The sequence below is a fragment of the Antechinus flavipes genome, chromosome 1 (genome assembly GCF_016432865.1).
Source record: "Antechinus flavipes isolate AdamAnt ecotype Samford, QLD, Australia chromosome 1, AdamAnt_v2, whole genome shotgun sequence".
NCBI lineage: Eukaryota > Metazoa > Chordata > Mammalia > Dasyuromorphia > Dasyuridae > Antechinus > Antechinus flavipes.
Window position 1 is genome coordinate 716,165,634 of NC_067398.1, and position 19,023 is coordinate 716,184,656.

Here is a 19,023-nt window from a genome sequence, read left to right on the forward strand (position 1 = left end):
TGCCTCAGTTTCTTCAACTGTAAACAAGGGGATAATAATACACTCACCTCCTAGAGTTGTGGTGAGGATAAAATGAGATAATATTTGTAAAAATGCTTTGCAAATCTTAAAACGTTGTAAAAATGTTAGTTTTCATAAGGCTGCTAACCACTGGGGGCTTCTTCCTTTCTCAGTGAGTTTCATGCCAGGCTCACAGCTTTGCTAGAGAGCAAGACTCTCAAATCCTGCCTTCTTACTCTCTCAGATATACTAAATTCCAAATTCCTCATCTACTCAGCTTCCATGACCTGCTCTTCCATTCCATTCCACCTCACAGATACACATGGATGGTCATTACCTTGATCCTGTCATTTTCTACAAGTATTTACACATCCACATCTAAAAATCTTGAAATGCCTTTTGTTTGACCATAATTGCTAAGGCAATTAGGGGTAAGTGACTTGCCCAGGGTCACAGAGCTAGGAAGTGTTAAGTGTCTGAGGCCAGATTTGAACTCAGTTCCTCCTGACTCCAGGACTGGTGCTCTATCCACGGCACCACCTGACTGCCCCTTGCCCATAATCTTTTACTATTCCATCTCTCCCTCTCCCTCACCACCATCAACTCTGCATTTTCACTGTGGTCTCCAATGCCTTCACTCCTTAGTATTAGGACCTGCTTTGGCTATACCCTCCTTCCTTCTCCTTGGTGAATTAAACCACCTCCACACTATCTTCTACTCTCAGATCCCTTGTTCCCTTGTCTGTCAATTGTGCCTTGCCAAATCCCGGCCTCCCCACCCTCCCCTCCCACTAGATCATTCTGTGCCTTCTTTTCTGCTGAAGCTGGAGGAAGGAATGAAACTGTGCTGACTGGAGATGTTACAAATTTATTATCTGATCTCCACCAAGCCAGCTCTTTCCTAAATCAATCTGCCACCTCCTCCCTCATGGATTCCCAATCCTACTCAGAACAGCAGCTATTCTAAACCTCCTCAGACCTCCCCCACCAATGACCCAATTCCCATCCCCACCTCCAACTCAAGGCCTCACCTGTTGTTGAGGATCCATGTCAAACACTCGATTTTCTCCCTTTCTCTTCACTCATCATTCAGAAATAAAACTCTTTTTTCTTCTTTAAAAAGGAGTCGTGTTTAAAAGTTAAATGCTTTAGACAAGAAAAAACTTTTCTAGTACCAGCTTATTCATCGTTATCATCATCTTCCTCATGTTCTTCATGTTCTTTATCTTCTTCCTCCTCCTTTTTTTCTAGCTCTTCTCAGCCTTGATAATGCCTCCCTTTTTACCCTCATTAGGTTTTTCCTTTAGCCCAGTATGCAGCAATATCCTTTTTACATTTTCCCTTCAGTTTAGCTGCTTCCTTTCATAAGATGGCTTGTCATCGGCGGCAGTATTGTTCTACATTTCTCTCCCTATTTTGCGGGGGCATTTTTCCAATAGAAAGAGCAGGATGCTTTGGATTTTGGATGATATTTAGAACAGAATAAGAAAACACTGAAGAAGGCCTTTTTTGGTGCATTGGGATCCTTAAACTCTTTTGTTTCTCCTTTAGGTAGTATATAAGTCTGCCTTTCTCTTTCATATTGAAGCTTATCAGTTTTTGCCACTACCTCAAATTTTCTTTTCTCTTTAGCAAGTTATCGTCTACTTTTCTGAGAGTTTTTTTTTTAGAAAATTCTGAGACGTATGAAGAAATTAAAGTCATTTTTAGTCATATAAAAATGTAGTAACTTACATGAACTGATGCTAAGTGGAGTGAGTAGAATCAGGAGATCATTGTACATGGCAACAACAAGATTAAACGATGATCAACTTTGACGGACGTGGCTGAGATGATTCAGGCCAGTTCCAATGTCTTGTAATGGAGAGAGCCATCTGTACCTGAGAAAAAACTATGGAGACTCAATGTGGATCACAACATAGTATTTTCACCTTTGTCATTGTTGTTTTCTTGTTGTTTGCTTGGGTTTTGTTTTCTTTTTCATTTTTCCCTTTTGGGTCTGATTTTTCTTGTGCATCATGATCATTGTAGAAATATGTATGAATTGCACATATTTAACATATATTTGATTACTTGCTGTCTAGGGGAGGGGGGAAGGAAGGGAGAAAAAAATTAGAACATAAGATTTGGCAAGGGGAATGTTGAAAATCATCTATGCATGTTTTGAAAATAAAAGGCTTAATAAAAAATACTAATTAAAAAAGAAAAATGCTCAAATTACTATTGATTAAAGAAATACAAATTAAGTATACTGTAACCTATTTAACATGGAAAGGACTGCTTGCTATCTGGGGGAGGGGATGGAGGGAGGGAGGGGAAAAATCGGAACAGAAGTGAGTGCAAGGGATAATGTAAAAAAATTACCCTGGCATGGCTTCTGTCAATAAAAAGTTATTAAAAAAATACAAATTAAGACAGCTCTGAGGTACCATCTCACACCTCTCAGATTGGCTAAGATGACAGGAAAAGATAATGATGAATGTTGCTAAGAAAGTGGGAAAACTGGGACACTGATGCTTTGTTGGTGGAATTGTGAACTGATCTAATCATTTAGAGAGCCCAAAGGGCTCTAGTGCCTACCCTTCGATCCAACAGGCTATATCTTACATGGGTTTTATATCCCAAAGAAATCATAAAAGATGGAAAAGAATCGAATGTGCAAAATGTTTGTAGCAGCCCTTTTTGTAGTAGAAAGGAACTGGAAACAGAATAGATGTCCATCAGTGGCTGAATAAATTATGGTCTGTGAATGTTATGGAATATTATTATTCTAAAAGAAATGATCAGTGGGATAATTTTAGAGAGGCTCAGAGAGACTGACAGGAACTGATGCTGAGGGAAATGAATAGAACCAAGAGAATATTGTATACAGTAAGAACAAAATTATGCGATGATCAACTGTAATGGACTTGGCTCTTTTCAACAATGAGGTGACTCAAGACCATTCTAACAGGACATGGGATGGAGAGACAGATAGAAAACTATGGAGACCGAATGTGGATCAAAGCATATTATTTTCACCTTTTTATGTTGTTGTTTGCTTGTTTTTCTTTCTTTCTCATGATTTTTTCCCTTTTGATCTGATTCTTCTTGAACAGTGTGATGAATATGGAAACATGCTTAGTAGAACTGAACATGTTTAACCCATGTTGGATTACTTGCTGTTGTGGGGAGAAGGGAGGGGAGGAGAGAGGGAGAAAAACTTGCCACACAAGGTTTTGCAAAAGCGAATGTTGAAAACTATCTTTGGAAAAATAAAATCCTATTAAAAATGAAGAAAAAAATAAAAAATCCGGGGACATTTACAGAAGCATCCGGTTGCTTCTTATGTTCCTCTTGGCAGGTTTGCACAAGGATTGTCCCTCTCAGCTTCTTAGGATCACCTTTGCCTATTTTTGATGACTTTCTTGCCCAGATGCTGTCTCTCTGGAGCTCAATGTACTGCATTGTCTGTGAGAACATGAGCCAGATGTAGCCTCCTCACTCCCTCTGTTCTATACCATATAATTTGACTATCTTTACCCCATTCTAAAATGTCTATCTACAACCTTGACCCCAGCCCCTCCAGACTTCTCCCCTCCATCCTCCCTACTCCCTTATATCTTCCATCTCTCCTTGAGTAATAGTTCCTTCCCTACTGCCTACAAACATACCCAGGTCTCCCTCATTTTTAAAAAAGAAAATAAAAAGGAACCCCCTCATTTGATCTTCTCCTCCCTGGAAGCTACCGTCCTATATCTTTCCTCTACTCAATCCTTTGAGAAAACCGCCTACATGCTGTCATCCCCTCCTTACCAGAGGGGGCACAATTTAAGAATGGGATACACCATGTTGGAAGAAAGTCTTTAAGGTTAAGCTTTATTAATACTTTATTGAATGCTTTTTCGTACTCCTTAAACAAAGAGGATGATGGGAACTTACATTGGCTCCATCTTTCAGCCACTTTCCCTTTCTAAGCTGGTTTCCTCCTTGATAAGAATGGAACTGGGGTACAGGGAGCCCCCTTACACTTGAATGCTCTTGGTGGAAGATGGAGTCATTTGCAGGGACCCCAGAAGGCTCTCATCCCCTTAAGAATATGAAAAAACCTTGGGGTGGAGTCAGATTGATGAGGTTAGGGGCAGTCAGAGAGTTGTTAAAATCCCCTTTTGGTCGGCTCAGGTTCTTCGTGAAGAAATCCCCAAACCGGAAATAGTAATTGGCAAAAATGGAAATTTATTGTGGGACAGAGGCCAGTTCTGCTAAGAGACTGACTTCTCTAGTGGCAAAGTCCTTTTAGGGAAATGGAGGCTGGCACTGAGAGGAGAAGGCCTTAGCGGGCAGGGTCCCAGAAAGCTGCTCTGGACCTTCTGCAAAGAACCGAGTAAAAGGAAACCTGCTATGTGGGTGGCTCTTGGTGGGGGGCTGGGACAGCCTGAGCTCATCAGACCAGGATTTCTAATTGAAGGAGAATTTAGAATTTCCTGAATGAGGATGTGACTTTTCCAAAAGCTCAATGGGAGCTGATCTGCCCTTGGATCGTGTTGTTCTCTCATCCTGGGAGGACGGGCCCTCTCTCTAGACTCCTTGGAGCCTGGGGAAACGCTGACCTCTTCTTCAAAGGGAGCGATATTTTAAAAGGGAACACACTTTCAGTAAAGGGAACACAGATTCACTCCCCCTTCGAGATGAAACACATCTGGCCTTGAGGTAATTTGGACAACGATTCGGGATACAGTGAGTGACCTTGGACTTTCTAAATTAAGATCTTTCCCAGGACTCAATGTGGGGCCACACTCAATCCATGACTGAGGACTAGGTAAGAGTTGAGACAAAAGGGCAGCTAGATGACATAGTGGATGGAGCCCCAGTCCTGAAGTCAGGAGGACCTGAGTTCAAATCTGACCTCAGACACTTAACACTTCCTAGCTGTGTGACCCTGGGCAAGTCACTTAACCCTAATTGCCTCAGCCAAAAAAAAAAAGAAAGAAAAAGAAAAAAGAAAAGAATTGAGACACAAGATAGCCTAATTTACCAACCTCAAAGTATTAATCTGGAAGGGGAAAACCCTCAGAATTTTTGGCCAGAATAGAAAACAATTACTATTTACAATCATTCTAAGCCATCAGAACCTAGAGTCAGGAAGGCTTGGGTTGGGGTCTTATTGGCCATTCAATGAAAGCCAGAGTGATTTGGATTTAACAGTGGGTCAAGTAGCTCAATTTGAAACCCAATGGACTTTAAAAGCCTATTTTTCTTTCAGAGCCATATTTCAAGAAATCATAAATGAAATCGGCACAGGACAAAAAAGTCATTGTCCCAGTTTTAAGGGGCGGGGGTGTGTGTGCACACATATACACGTATGGAGAGAGAGAGAGAATAAAAAAATTAAAGAAAAAATCTAGTCCCACCCTCCGCCACAAATATCTCACACAATGCAAGCCACCAAAAATTGTATTCTTGGGGACAGAACATCCACATGTAAGGAGATGGCATCTCCAATGGAGAAAATGACCATGTACCGGGGAAGGAGGGGAGGTGGGGAAGAAAGGAAAGAAGGAAGGAAGGGAGGGAGAGAGGGAGGGAGGAAGGAAGGAAGGAGGGAGGGAGGGAGGGAGAAAAGGAGGGAAGAAGGGAAGGAGGAAGGGAGAAAAGGAGGGAAGGAGGGAGGGAGGAAGGGAGAAAAGGAGGGAAGGAGGGAGGGAGGAAGGGAGAAAAGGAGGGAAGGAAGGAGGGAGGAAGGGAGAAAAGGAGGGAAGGAGGGAGGGAGGAAGGAGAAAAGGAGGGAAGGAGGGAAGGAGGGGGGAGGAAGGGAGAAAAGGAGGGAAGGAGGGAGGGAGGAAGGGAGAAAAGGAGGGAAGGAAGGAGGGAGGAAGGGAGAAAAGGAGGGAAGGAGGGAGGGAGGAAGGGAGAAAAGGAGGGAAGGAGGGAAGGAGGAAGGGAGGAAAGAAGGAAAGGAGGGAAGGAAGGAGGGAGGAAAGGAGGGAAGGAGGGAGGGAGGAAGGAGAAAAGGAGGGAAGGAAGGAGGGAGGGAGGGAGAAAAGGAGGGAGGGAGGAAGGGAGAAAAGGAGGGAAGGAGGGAGGGAGGAAGGGAGAAAAGGAGGGAAGGAAGGAGGGAGGAAGGGAGGAAAGAAGAAAAGGAGGGAAGGAGGAAGGAAAGAAAGAAGGAAGGAGGAAGGAGGGAGGGAGGAAGGAAGGAAGGAAGGAAGGAAGGAAGGAGGGAGGGAGGAAGGAAGGAAGGAAAGGAGGAAGGAAGGGGAAGGAAGGAAAGAAGGAAGGAAGGAAGGGAGAGAGGGAGGGAGGGAGGAAAGAAGGAAGGAAGGAGGAAGGGAGGGAGGGAGGGAGGAATGGCAGCATCCCCAACTTCTGCTGGAATTGGCAGGGGAGCTCCCAAGGTGCAACTGCCCCCAGTCCCGGGGTTCTGGGGATGACTCCCAGAGACTGAGCTTCTACTGTAGGTCCTGAGGCAGTAGTTCCTCACTGTCAACTGTCCAATGGTCTCAAGTAGTAAGTTTGGGGGGACTTGGGCGGGGTTTGGTTATATTTTTAGCCCAAAGTCTTTGGTCAGACACGACAGACAGTTAGCCCAGACGCTCTCCCCAACGCCTGGCTCCGCAAGCACCCCCAGCGTCCAGGGAGGAGTGATTTAGAGCCCGAGCATGAGGCCCTTCCCTGCACCCCGACCTCAGGCAGGAGCCTTTCTGGGGCCTGGTTGGGCTTTTAATTCCGGGGGAGGGCCAGTGACGCCAGGAGGCTGAGGTCTGGACTTGAGCCGTTGTCAGCCCTTCTGGAAGGACGAAAAGGGGGGTGGGGGAGGGGGTGGGGACTGGGTTTGGAAGGCGAGGGGGGCAGTTTAAGGGTGTTGGGGGGGGAAGCTCGGCGTTGAGATTTCCATGGGGGGGCCCTGGGTGACCCTGTTTGGGTCACCTTGGCAAGAATCCTGGAGGGCTCTGCCGTTCCTGCTCCTTCTCCAGCTCCCATCAGGGAACAAGCCAAGGGGGCTAAGTGACTCCCCAGGGTCTCGCAGCTAGGAAGCATTGGAGGCCACACTTGAACTTGGGACTCCGAGCCCTCTTGACTCCAGGCCCTGGCGCCCCACCCTGAGCGCCCACTTTTGCGGCCCCCATTTCTGTTGGGATTTGACACCATCGGTCCAGTCGAACCCCGTCATTTACAGAGGAAGAAACTGAGACCCGGAGAGACCGGCCCTGGTCCGAGATGCCGCGGGGAAGTGGCCGAGTGTGGTGTGGACTCAGAGCTTCCAAGCCGCCCCTGGGGGGCGCCATTTCAGGCAGGGAGGAAAGGGAGGCAACTGGGGGTGGTCTGGGAGTGCTCCCCCCTTCCCCTGGTGCCAAGGCCCCTGGTCTCCCCTTGTCTGGCCCCTGGAGCAGAGCTCCGGCCGGGGAGGGGGGGGGCTCCCTTAGGGCTCCTCCCCACACTCTGCAACAACTTCAGATGCCGTCTGGTCCCTTCCGTGGGACAGTCTGCATGGGAGGGGGGGTGTGTGAGTGCGTGTATGTGCACAGAAGGGTGTGAGTGTGAAAGTGTGAGTGCATGAGTGTGCACAGGAGGGGTGTGAGTGTGCAAGTATGAGTGTGTGTGTGCACAGGAGGGGTGTGAGTATGTGAGTGCGTGTGTGTGTGGGCACAGGAGGGTGTGAGTGTGCAAGTGTGAGTGTGCGTATGCATGCACAGGAGGGTTGTGAGTGTGTGTGCACAAGAGGGTGTGTGAGTGCGCAAGTGTGAGTGCAAGAGTGTGCAAGGAGGGGGTGTGAGTGTGCAAGTGAGTGTGTGTGAGCACAGGAGGGGTGTGAGTGTGCAAGTGAGTGTGTGTGTGCACAGGAGGGGTGTGAGTGTGTGAGTGCATGTGTGTGTGGGCACAGGAGGGTGTGAGTGTGCAAGTGTGAGTGTGTGTGGACAGGATGGTGTGTGAATGTGCAAGTGTGGGTGTGCATATGCGTGCACAGGGTTGTGAGTGTGTGTGCACAAGAGGGTGTGTGAGTGTGCAAGTGTGAGTGCATGAGTGTGCAAGGAGGGGTGGGAGTGTGCAAGTGAGTGTGTGTGTGCACAGGAGGGGGTGAGAGTGTGTGTGTGTGTGCACATGAGGGTGCGCCCGCTAGTGCCAGTCTGTTGTTAGCCCAGACTTCAAAGCCTCCCCACCCCCACCCCCGCATCCCCCTCAGCCCAGCCAGCCCTGTCCTCTCCCCTTTCTGCCCCAAGCAGCCCCCCCTCCGCTCTTCCCCGTGGCCCACAGCATCCGGACCCCGATGGCCACTGGCTGGGGACCACGTGAGATCCGGGTCCGAGGACCCGGGCTCCAGCCATGGCTGCTCTGCTGTGGAAGCCCCGCTGAGCTCGGGCAGGTCACGCCCCCTCGGAGCTCTCCCGACAGCTCTGAACCCGAGGGGGGCGGGAGGGGGGAGGGGTGTCCCTGGGCGCCGCATGCCCGGGAATGAGGCCCCCCATGGGTTTCCACCTTAGCCCTGCTGCTGACTTTCTGCAGCCCCGTGGGCAAGTCTGGATGCCCGCGGGGGCCTCAGTTTCCCGTTCTGTAAAACAGCAGCCGGCCCGCGTCTCCCAGCTCTCAGTCTGGCGGGCCTGTTCCGTCTAGGCCGGAGCAGGAGGCGAGAGGAAGGCCCCCTTAGCGTTGCCAGGATTTCTCCATTGGATCCCAGGAACTTTGGGAAGCTTGTGCCTCCTTCCTTTAGTGGCCGTGACTCTCGCCCAGAGCCCGGCCAGAGTTCTGGGGTGCCCCCAGGGGCCGAGGGGCCGAGTCTGCTCCGGGACCCCTGCTTCGGGACCCCCACTCCATGCATTGCTCCCGTTGCTCCATCCCAAAGATTAGCGCCCAGCCTCCATTTCACATGAATCAGCTGGGACAGAGGAATATTCCCTCAAGAAAAACAAAAGTACATGTTTTCCCCTAAAACTCTGCCCTTCCCTCCCCCTCAGGCTCCCTCTTAGTACCTCAATTTCCAAACCTCTCCCTTCCGCCTCCCCCGCCCAGGAGCCTTTTCTTGGGACAAAGAGGAAAAGAAAGAGGGAGAAAAAACCCGAGCGACCAATAGATGGAAGCGTCTGACAGTCTATACGCGGCTCGCACCCCGGTCCCCACCTGTGCAGGACGGAGGGAGGTGCCCCTTCCCGCTCTCTTCGCGGCCAAATTTGGTCAATCTCCTCAATGCCCGGATCCAGTCCCTTTCCTCAGCTCTCTCCTCCCCAACATCCTGCTTTCCGGGCCCCATCGCTCCCCAGCTACAAATTCTCTGCTCCAGGGGCAGCCTGGCCCTCCACTTCTCCCCTCCGTGAATTCCCCGGAAAAGCTGGACTGACTGATTAATAGTCACCCCGCCCCCACTTTAAGTAACTGATAGAGGCCGATATTTAACCACATGAAACTGATCAATCACAGGTTTAAGCTCCTAAAACCCTTAGAATTGGACCCCACGCAATGGGAAGTCAGGAAGAACTGAATTCAAATCCTTCCCAGATATTACTAGGTTCTCCACATCTTGGTTTACTCACATGTGAAATAGGAGTTATAACAATAACTACCTCCCAAAGTTGTGAGGGTAAAGATCAAACTGAAAAGTGTGTCTAGTATATCCTCTCTCCTGCAGAGCTGGTTGTTAAACATACACTTGTATATCCTCTCCCCTGGAGAGCTGATTGTTAAACATATACTAGTATATCCTCTCCCCTGGAGAGCTGGTTGTTAAACATATACCACCAGCACCATCACTTCAAGTGAATGTGAGTTTCCAAAGTCAGGAAGTCCTTTAGGGTTCACCTTTTTGTCTCTCTGAGCACCAAGCACAGGGATATATAAATAGGAGTGTTAATATAGGCAGCCAGTATGCTACAGCTCCGTCTCCCCCGCATAGGCCAGCTGCCTCACTCCTTGGGGTTCTGGGGAACCCTGAAGGGCTCGGGGCATCCCTGCTCTCCCACTGTGTTCCCCATCGCCTGGTACCAAGGCCTGCCAACCACACTCAGGCTACTTAATCACTTCTCTACCAATTAGCTTGTATAAAGGGAGATTTATTTGGAAGAGGTAAGAACAAAAGCACAAATTATCCCCCTAAACCCAGGGGCTCACTCTCTCCCTGCCAGCTCAGTCCCTGGGAAGAGAAGGCTCGTTCTAAGTACTAGGTCCAAATGACATTGTTCCTACCCAGAAGGCCCTGGTCTGGAGCCTGGATGTCACCCCTGAGGTCACGCCGGCCCTCGATGCTGAGCAGGTCACAGATCCCAAGCTGGACTCGACCACACAATCCCTCCAGTGATTCACCCCCCTGACCCCCAAATTGATCTTGTTCACTTAAAATGGAAAAAAAAATAACCAGAGATGCCCCCATTCGAGACCCCCCCCACAGGGCTGTGGTATCATGGAAGGAGGGCCCCAAGGCTTCTCCCCTCTCTCCCCCAGCCCAAGGAAGGCAAAGAGAGGCCGAGGGGCCTTGTGGTGGATGTACCTCCTCGGCCCATCAGAGAGACCCCTCCTCTCTGGGGCTTTTGGGACCAATCACGGAACTTCCAGCATCTCTCCTTCCGATGCTGAGCTCGGCACTCGGGTTCTGCACACTGCCCGGACACCTAGAACAATTACTTGTTCAAATAGAATTTCTTTTTTTTAAAATGACTTTGGGAAGAATAAACTGCTCTGTTTAGCTTTCGAAGCCCTTCCTCTCCTGGCCCCAGCCGGCTTCCCAGTCTCCTCAGCCGTTCCTCCTCTTCCTCCAGCCTCCAATTCGGTCGAAGCGGCTTCTCGGGGTATCTGAAAGGAGAGGAAGGAGGGGTCCTCGGACCCCACGGCCCCAGAAGGAGGCGATCCTCAGGGACTAGACCAGTAATAATCAATAGGCCGACTCACCTGCTTACCCCAAACCTTAATTTATGAGTCCTTTATGCAGGAAGGAGAAAAGAAGGGAGTAAACATTCATACAGCCCCACTGTGCGCCAGATACTGTGCTAAGTGCTTTACAAATAGGACCCCATTTGATCCTCACCACAGTCTTCAAGGTAGGTGCTATCATTAGCCCCATTTTCAGTCGAGAAAACAGGCAGACAGGGTTCAGTGACTGGGCCAGAATCACAGGGCTGGTGAGTGTCTGAGCCTGGATTTGATTTCAAGTCTACCTCCAAGCCTGAAGCATTGTGGGGTGCAGTGGAGAGAATGTTAGTTTTGGAATCAGAAAGACCTGAGTCTAATCCCCCCAGACAGCTGTTAACTGTGTGTTTGACTCTAGACGAGGATATCTGTAAAATGGGACCATAATAACCCCCGGGATCAAATACTGCTATGTGTCAAAGTGGGCAGCATGTTGTAGATCTTGAGGCACTATATAAATGGCCACGGGCTCTTACACAAGCCAGTGTCTCCCATACATCACTCAGGACTCCTTCGAAGATGTAATGGCAGGAATAGCCCCCGTTGGAGGCTCCTCAGATTGAGTGACCCTGGGAAAGCCACTTCACTTTGGTCGCCTCAGTTTCCCTCATTTGTAAAATGAGCTAGAAATGGAAATGGCAAACCTAGTATTTTTGGCAAGAAAACCCCAAACGAGGTCATGAATGGGGACAGAGATGGACGTATACTCCTCAAAAGTTGAACATTTCCGCCATGGTGGAAGGAGGTCCAGACGAGGGATTGCGTATGGAGGGTGTTCAGATGCTTCTATTTGTGAATGACATTAAGCCCTAAGACACTGCAAAGCTTCCTGATCTGCTGGGATTAAGACCCTTTCACCAGCTTTCCCAGAGCTCTCTGGGCTGAACAACCTTCTGACCACCGGTGACCAGTGAGCCTGACCTTTCTTTCTTGAAGTTTTTCCGGTCTCTGTGGAGCTGGAGAGCTGTTTCATTCCATCAGACTCTATTTCAGAGGCTTGTTTCATGTGGTTTCCGAGGGAAACTGGGAGAGCTCGAGCAGATTCCTGGTTTTACTCTGCCATCTTGGCTCCAGCCCCAGAACACAAAACCTCCTAGAAAGGATCTTCATCGTTCCGAGGAGTCAGACTTGCCCATTCACACAGGAAGAACCAAGTGGATGACAAATGTCCACTGCCCAGATTCTGCACAATAATGTACATATGTCTAGAAAGACAATATAGATGGAGGGTGATCTGGGCTTAGAGTTGTGAGAGAAATTAATATTATACTATAATATTAATAACTTTTTTTTTGCTTTTTGGGGGGTTAAGCAACTTGCCTAGGGTCACAAAGCTAGAGAGTGTTAAGTGTCTGAGACCAGATTTGAACTCAGGTCTTCCTGACTTCAGGGCAGGCGCTCTATCCACTGTGCCCCTTAGCTGCCCCTATTCTATTAATAACTAATCATTAATTTGTGACCCACCCTTTTCCTTCTAATTCTATTAAGGCCCAATTCCTAGATGGGGTCAGTCAGTGGCTAAGGGTCATGACTAAGCCCACAAGATACGAAAGCTGGGTAGGACCCATCCAAATGGGACCCCAATTTCTGTTTAGAGAATTAACAAAATCATCTAGGAGAGTCTTTCCCCCGTCCTCGGTCCCCTTCATTTAGGGTAACCCAGCTCATATAGGAGAAAACTCTAGAGAAATCCAGATGGAGTCAGCTGCATGTCACGGTCAAACTGAAGACTTCCAGCCCCCCTCCTCATTAAAGCAGGGTTGAGTTTCCCTTGTTGGGAAGTTCCCTTGAAGAAGGGATTTCAGAGTCTCCCTTGGTTACCGAGAGAAGTCACTTTGTTGATTCCGAGCTGGCCTGATTAATGAATTGGTTATTAATTACCCAGAAACTCTCAGGGGTTTTCATTTATCACAGTGGACCCAGGGAGAGCAGTCTAATTTAGCTTTCAAACTTGCCCAGCTCTTTTGGCGATCCCCACTTCCCCATAAAAGGAAAGATCTGTCTCTTTGATGCAAACATTCTCTCAGTGTTATTGCGACCATTCCCACCCCTAAAGAACCAACGAGGAGTGTCCCCCAGAGGGCAGAGGTGCACTGTGGGTGGGGAAAAAAACAGGCATAAGATATCAGCAAAGAATTTATGGGGCCGTAGTGGAGAAGCAACAGATGGATAACCAGGGAGACGGCAGCCCGTACTCCTGTCATCAGAATGTCAGCGGAGAATGAGAGAGCTTCAAGAACGTTAGGTGGATCCGGTGTGGAGAACAGGGATGAAAAATCCTACAGAGTGGGCAAGCACAGATGGGCTGCATCCAACTGGGAACAGCCCACTCCATTGTAGAACTATTCTTACCGAGATCTGATAGAGAGGAGAAGGTGACGCTATGAATTAGTCATTGACGGCATCCAGTAATGTATTTATTTATAAAATAAATATTATTTATTTTATATCATTAAATATTATAAAATATATCACAAATATTAATAATATTTATAAATAGCAATATTAATAATAAATATTATTAATCATTTTATACTAATTATTACTAAGGTTATTAGTAATTTATTTTATATGGTGATAATGAACCTTTATCCAATAATAACATTGTCTGTGATTTCCCTCCCCCTCTTTGGTTGATCTTCGAAATGTCCTAAAAACTCAATCCTGTATGTATACATATATTGGATTTAACATATACTTTAACATGTTTAACATGTATGGGAGTGCCTGCCATCTGGGGGAGGGGAGGGGGGGAAGGAGGGGAAAATTTGGAACAGAAGGTTTTGCAAGGGTCAATGCTGAAAAATTACCCATGCATGTGTTCTGTCAGTAAAAAGCTATAATAATAAAAACTCTCATTCCTGAGGGCCTTTTAAATGGGCACCTCTTCTGTTTCCCAAGTGCTCATTACAGTTGTTCTGAAGACTCTTACATCAATAAGCAGCTATTTCCTGCCTGTTAGATACAGTCCGTCGTCGCAGTTTTATCCACTGTTTCCTAACTCTCTTCTTGAAGAAAGCGTTCAAAATAGGGAATCTATCGGCTGTTTTTCCCTTGTCTTTCCCTGGGCTCAACTTTGCTTTGAAGTAATTAAACATCAAAGTGTGTTTGGTGAATCAAATGCTTTTCTGTTTATTGAAATTTTTAAAAGCATTCTTTTCCCAGAGGAAAACAGAGACATGAAGGCTATTGTTGAAGAAGGTGTCCCCTCCTTAAGTTCCAATGGGATTCCTCGACAAAATGTGGTCTCTCTGGATGGTTCTCATTGCCGGGAAGGTTGTTCCTGATGATGAGCTTTCATTTTGCCTCTTTGCATCTTCCTCCTGTGGCTCCTCAGACACTTATGGACTGGGTCTCCCTGGGAAAGCCGCTTCACCCTGGTTGCCTCAGTTTCCCTCGTTTGTAAAATGAACTAGAAATGGAAATGGCAAACCCCTCCGGGATTGGCAAGAAAACCCCAAATGGGGTCACAAAGTTGGGCTGAGAAACAACAAACATATGTATGAATGTGTACAAAAGTACATATATACATATGTATACACACATATGAGAGTGTCTATATGGCATATATATTTATATTTTTTATATATGTCTGCATGCATACACACGTCTATTTGGTACATTAAGGTCATGAGCTCCGAGGGACGGCACCAGCATCGAGGGGACCACGAAAGGTCTCTTGCAGAAAGCAGAGTCTGTATCTAGACCTGAAGGAGGCCAGGGAATTCTGGGGCCGGAGCCAAGAAGGCGAAGCGTTCCGGGAGTGGGGGACAGCCAGTAACGGCATGGAGGGGAAGACGGAATGCTGTGTGCAGGGACCAGAAGGCCCGGTGGGCTGGCTCCCAGGGAACATCAAACAGCGCTAAGGTGTAAGAGTCTGGAGAGGGGAGAAGGCGCCACTGGGAACGGGATTTAAAGGCAAACAAAGGATTTTCTCTTCGGCGCTGGAGATAACCGAGGGCTGCTGGAGTTTCGTGAAGGGCCCGGAGGGAGGGACTGCTCAGACCTGCCCTTTGGAAAGCTGAGGGGAAGATGGTCTGGCAGCGGGGAGCCCCCACCCCCACCCCAAGCAGCTACTGTGATAGTCCCGGAGGGAGATAGGAGAGCAGGGGACGTCGGGGACTCACCACTCCTGGGATTTAGGAGGGAGATTAAGGGATCAAGGATGACCTCCGGGTTGGGAGACTGAGTGACGGCGAGGCTGGTGGTACCCTCAACAGGAACGGGGAAAATGGTTCAGGGAAAAACACAAATTCAGTTTTAGCTGTCTCCTAGCTAGAGAAATCCAATAAGGAGATGTAAGGTCACTGGGGTAAGGATGCTCCAGAGGAGCTGATGAGATAAATGAAATAAGATGGAGGGAGAAGAGAAGAGAGCCCGGGAGTGAGCCTTGAAGGACACCCACAGTTAATAGACACAGCCTAGGTGAAAATTCAGCAAAGGCAGTGTGGGATTGAAGGGGCGGATTAATAATGAGGAGGGAAGAGAGAATATCTGGAGCAGAGGCAACAACCTGTGAAAGAATCAAGGAAATTAAGAGAAACATTTGTTGTTGCTGAGTCTTTTCAGTCTCCGTGACCCTCATTGAGAGTTTTCCTGGCAAAGCTCTTGGAGCAGTTCATCATTTTCTTCTCCACCTCATTTTACAAATACGGAAACTGAGGAAACCAAGATTAAGTGACTTGCCTAGGGTCATACAGCTAGGAAGTATCTGGGGTTGGAACTGAACTCAGGCCTTTCTACACCACCTGGCTGCCCCCAAAAGAACCATCAAGGTAAATAAATCTGATCAATTGGAAGAGACTGTTACAAGGACGAAGAGTTGATATTCTAAAAGAAAGAAAAGAACGGGTGTCATCTCAGAACGCTGAGAGTTAGATAAGTCAATGGATCCATACAACACCTACTATGTGTCAGGTCCCATGAAAGCGAAGGAACAAAAGGCTAAAGATAGTCCCAGCCCTGTAAGAGCTTAGCCTTAAGACTTATACTTAGAAATAATTAGCAATAAATTACAACTAATTAGCTTGTTTTAACTCGAGGGAATATATAACAGCCCCTAAGATTCATGGGATCTCCTTCTTCAGCTTTTGGGAAATTTGTTTTAGACAAAAGTTACAGGTTCAATCACAAACACACAAAGCCTCCGATTAGAAACGTTCCTCCCCTAGGCCCAGATGGAGCTTTCTGCCCAAACTGACATTTATATTCATCCCTAGCTCACCCCTGGCCTTTCTGTGGTCCAAGCAAAATTCAGGTTCCTGGAAATGTTTGGGTACCGGAACAGCCGATTGTACAGAAAGGCCTAGGGCCAAACAGCCGCTGAGAGGGGCAATTAGGGGAAGAAAAGAGCCCTTCTTGGGACTTTCCCCAGCCCTTGACTCGAGGGGTACCTTGGGAGCATCAGCCTGGCTCTCCTGCTCTCAAAGGGAGCCAGTGGTCGTCTCTGTATCTCTCTTCTCTGGATGACCCACCTGCTTCCTGTTTTCTGAGCCCTGAACATCTCTGTGTGGCCCTGATATGGTGCCTTCATTTTCTTAGAGAGAGCCCGAGTCTCTTCCCTCAGGAGGCTTCCATCCCTCTGCGGCCGGCACTCCTGATGCTGGGACTCCTCTAGTATTCTCTACCCCTTCTCTCCTTATTGGGTATCTTCATCTTGCCAGCCTCCAGCCCCCCTTCCTCCCACTGCACTTAGAAGGTAAGCTCATGCAGGGCAGGAAGGGAGAGAGGAAGGGGAAAAGGGAAGAAGGGAAGGAGGAAAGGAGGGAGACAGGGAGGGAGGGAAGGAAAGAAGGAAGGAAGGAAGGAAAGAAGGAAGGAAGGAAGGAAAGAAGGAAGGAAGGAAGGAAGGAAAGAAGGGAGAGAGTATAGAAAGGAAGGAGGGAGGGAGGAAAGGAAGGAAGGAGGATGGATCTATGATTGGAGCCTGGGCAAGGGGAAGAGAAAAGGGGCAGGGGAATGGGAGCAGATTGTGTTAAGCCCGGATCACTAATTCTGTACATAGGGCTTCATCTATACCACCTCTTTTTTGTAAAGAAGGGCTCAGGAAAGAAATAGAGAAAAGCACAGAACAAAATAGGACAGGATGAAATGCAGAATTAATTATAACTACACATTTTAAAAGTGTTTGCACAAACAAAGATGAATTCAGTTCAAATTAGAAAGAAGACGATTAACCGCGGAAATATTTAAATTGAGTTTCTCTGACAAGAGACTTCTTTCCACATTTCCGAGAAAGAGAACCAGTGGTTTCATGATTGACAGATAGTTAAAGGCTCGGAGCAGACAGTTCTCAAAGGGAAAAATCCAAGGAAGCCTTAGTCACGTACAAACAAAAGCCTCAGTCACTAATGGTGCAGCTTTTGGAGGTGCTGCAGGAAACGAGGCCGGGAGTCCTCTCCCAGAGTTCCCTTGCACATCACTACGTCACCTTCCCGATGTCACGATCATCTTCTAGAGGAAGGGACAATCATGGTCAAACGGACGACGGCACTGCCGATGAAGCTGGGGATTGTTCCGGGGGGGAACTGACAATCATGTCCCCAAAGCCACAAACGTGTTCGTACCCTTTGACTTAGAGGGCCAGATGCCCGTCAATAGAGCAATTATGTTATCCTGAAGTGATGGAATACCGTTGTGCTATGAGAAATGGTGAAACAAACAAACCCGAGAACGACTTCTAGGAACTGATGCAGAGCGAAGGAGAACAATTTCTACAAGAACAATGTAAAGGAAACAGATGATCAGGGCAACAAGCAGCCACGATTCCAGAGGGCTTGTAACAAAAAAAATCTATCCACCTCCTGAAGGAAAGGTAACAGATGCAAGCTGCAGAACGAGGCACCCATTTTTTTTTTTTTTTAATGAGGCAATTGGGGGTAAGTGACTTGCCCAGGGTCACACAGCCAGGATGTGTTAAGTGTCTGAGACCAGATTTGAACTCAGGTCCTGGAGCTCTATTCACTGTACCACCTAGCTGCCCCGAGGCACCCATTTTAATTTGTTTTACTTGATTAAGCATATTTGTTACAAAGATTTTATTTTTCTCTAGGGGAAGATGGGAGAAAGAGAAAATAAATGCTTATTACTTGAAAAGAAATTTTTTTAAGGGGATCATTCATGGACCCTTTAAGGGATGTTTCTAGGAGAATGCTCAGGAGTAGGACGGCTCGGGCCTGTGCTGTGTGATCATTTGAAAGATGAAGACGTGAATGGCATCTCTAACTGGTTTCAGATGGCACAGCTGGCAGAGGTAACTAACATGGCGACGATAAAATCAGAATCCCACGAGATTTCAGCAGCTAGAAAATGGGCCAATTTTAATTAAGTGGAATCTGATGGGGATAAACGATAAGAGGCTCCAGGTGGTCTTAATATTGGGAAGCTTCAAGTCCTAGGTCCGACTAGGGGAATGATCCCCTTGGGCACACCACCATTTAACGACTCGCCCCACCTCCCAGCAACACTCAGAGACTAGAATTTGCAGAGTGATGGTCCTGCATTGGTAGAAAGAGTAAGTCTAAAACATAAAAAGGTTAAAGTTTAACTTTTAAGTTAACCTTTAGTTAAGAAGTACTGACCTCAGACACTTCCTAGTTGGGTGATCGTGGGCAAGTCACTTTGCCCTGTTTGCCTCAGTTTCCTCATCTGTAAAATGGACTAGGAGAAGGAAATGACAAAACACTCCGTATCGCTGCCAAGAAAACCCCAAATTGGGTCATGGAGAGTTGGATACGACTTAAGAAACAACTAAATAACAATCCCTCTGATATCATCAGACATTTATTTTTCCCACATATATTTTGTTATTGCTTTCTCTAGCTCTGCCAGACTAGATTGGGATCTGGGCCGGAGTCCTGTTGTATCCATGGATTAATCTGGAAAACGATGACTTTTTTGTATTAACTCCCCCAGGCGCGCTGGGGGATCCAGATCTCCCGAGCTGGTCAATTCTTTTCTTTCTGTTAAAACCGTCTCCAAGCCGTCTTTGTGTTCACTGTCTCCGCGGGCGCGAGCCCCCGCGTTTCACACGTCCCGCCGTGTTGGTACACGATCGCTCTCCTCCGCCCAGCTTTTCCCATCATAAAAGTGCTATTTATGCTTTCCTCTTAAAGTCAAGTCAGCCAGCATTTGCTGAGGGTCTCCTAAGCGCCA

The 19,023-nt window shown here is 47.5% G+C and overlaps 1 pseudogene; it reads right to left on the minus strand.

Moving 5' to 3' along the window:
- Positions 1-1,179: 1,179 nt before the first annotated feature.
- The window catches only part of LOC127548720 (high mobility group protein B1-like), a 38,431-nt pseudogene continuing 20,587 nt past the window's right edge, over positions 1,180-19,023 (minus strand).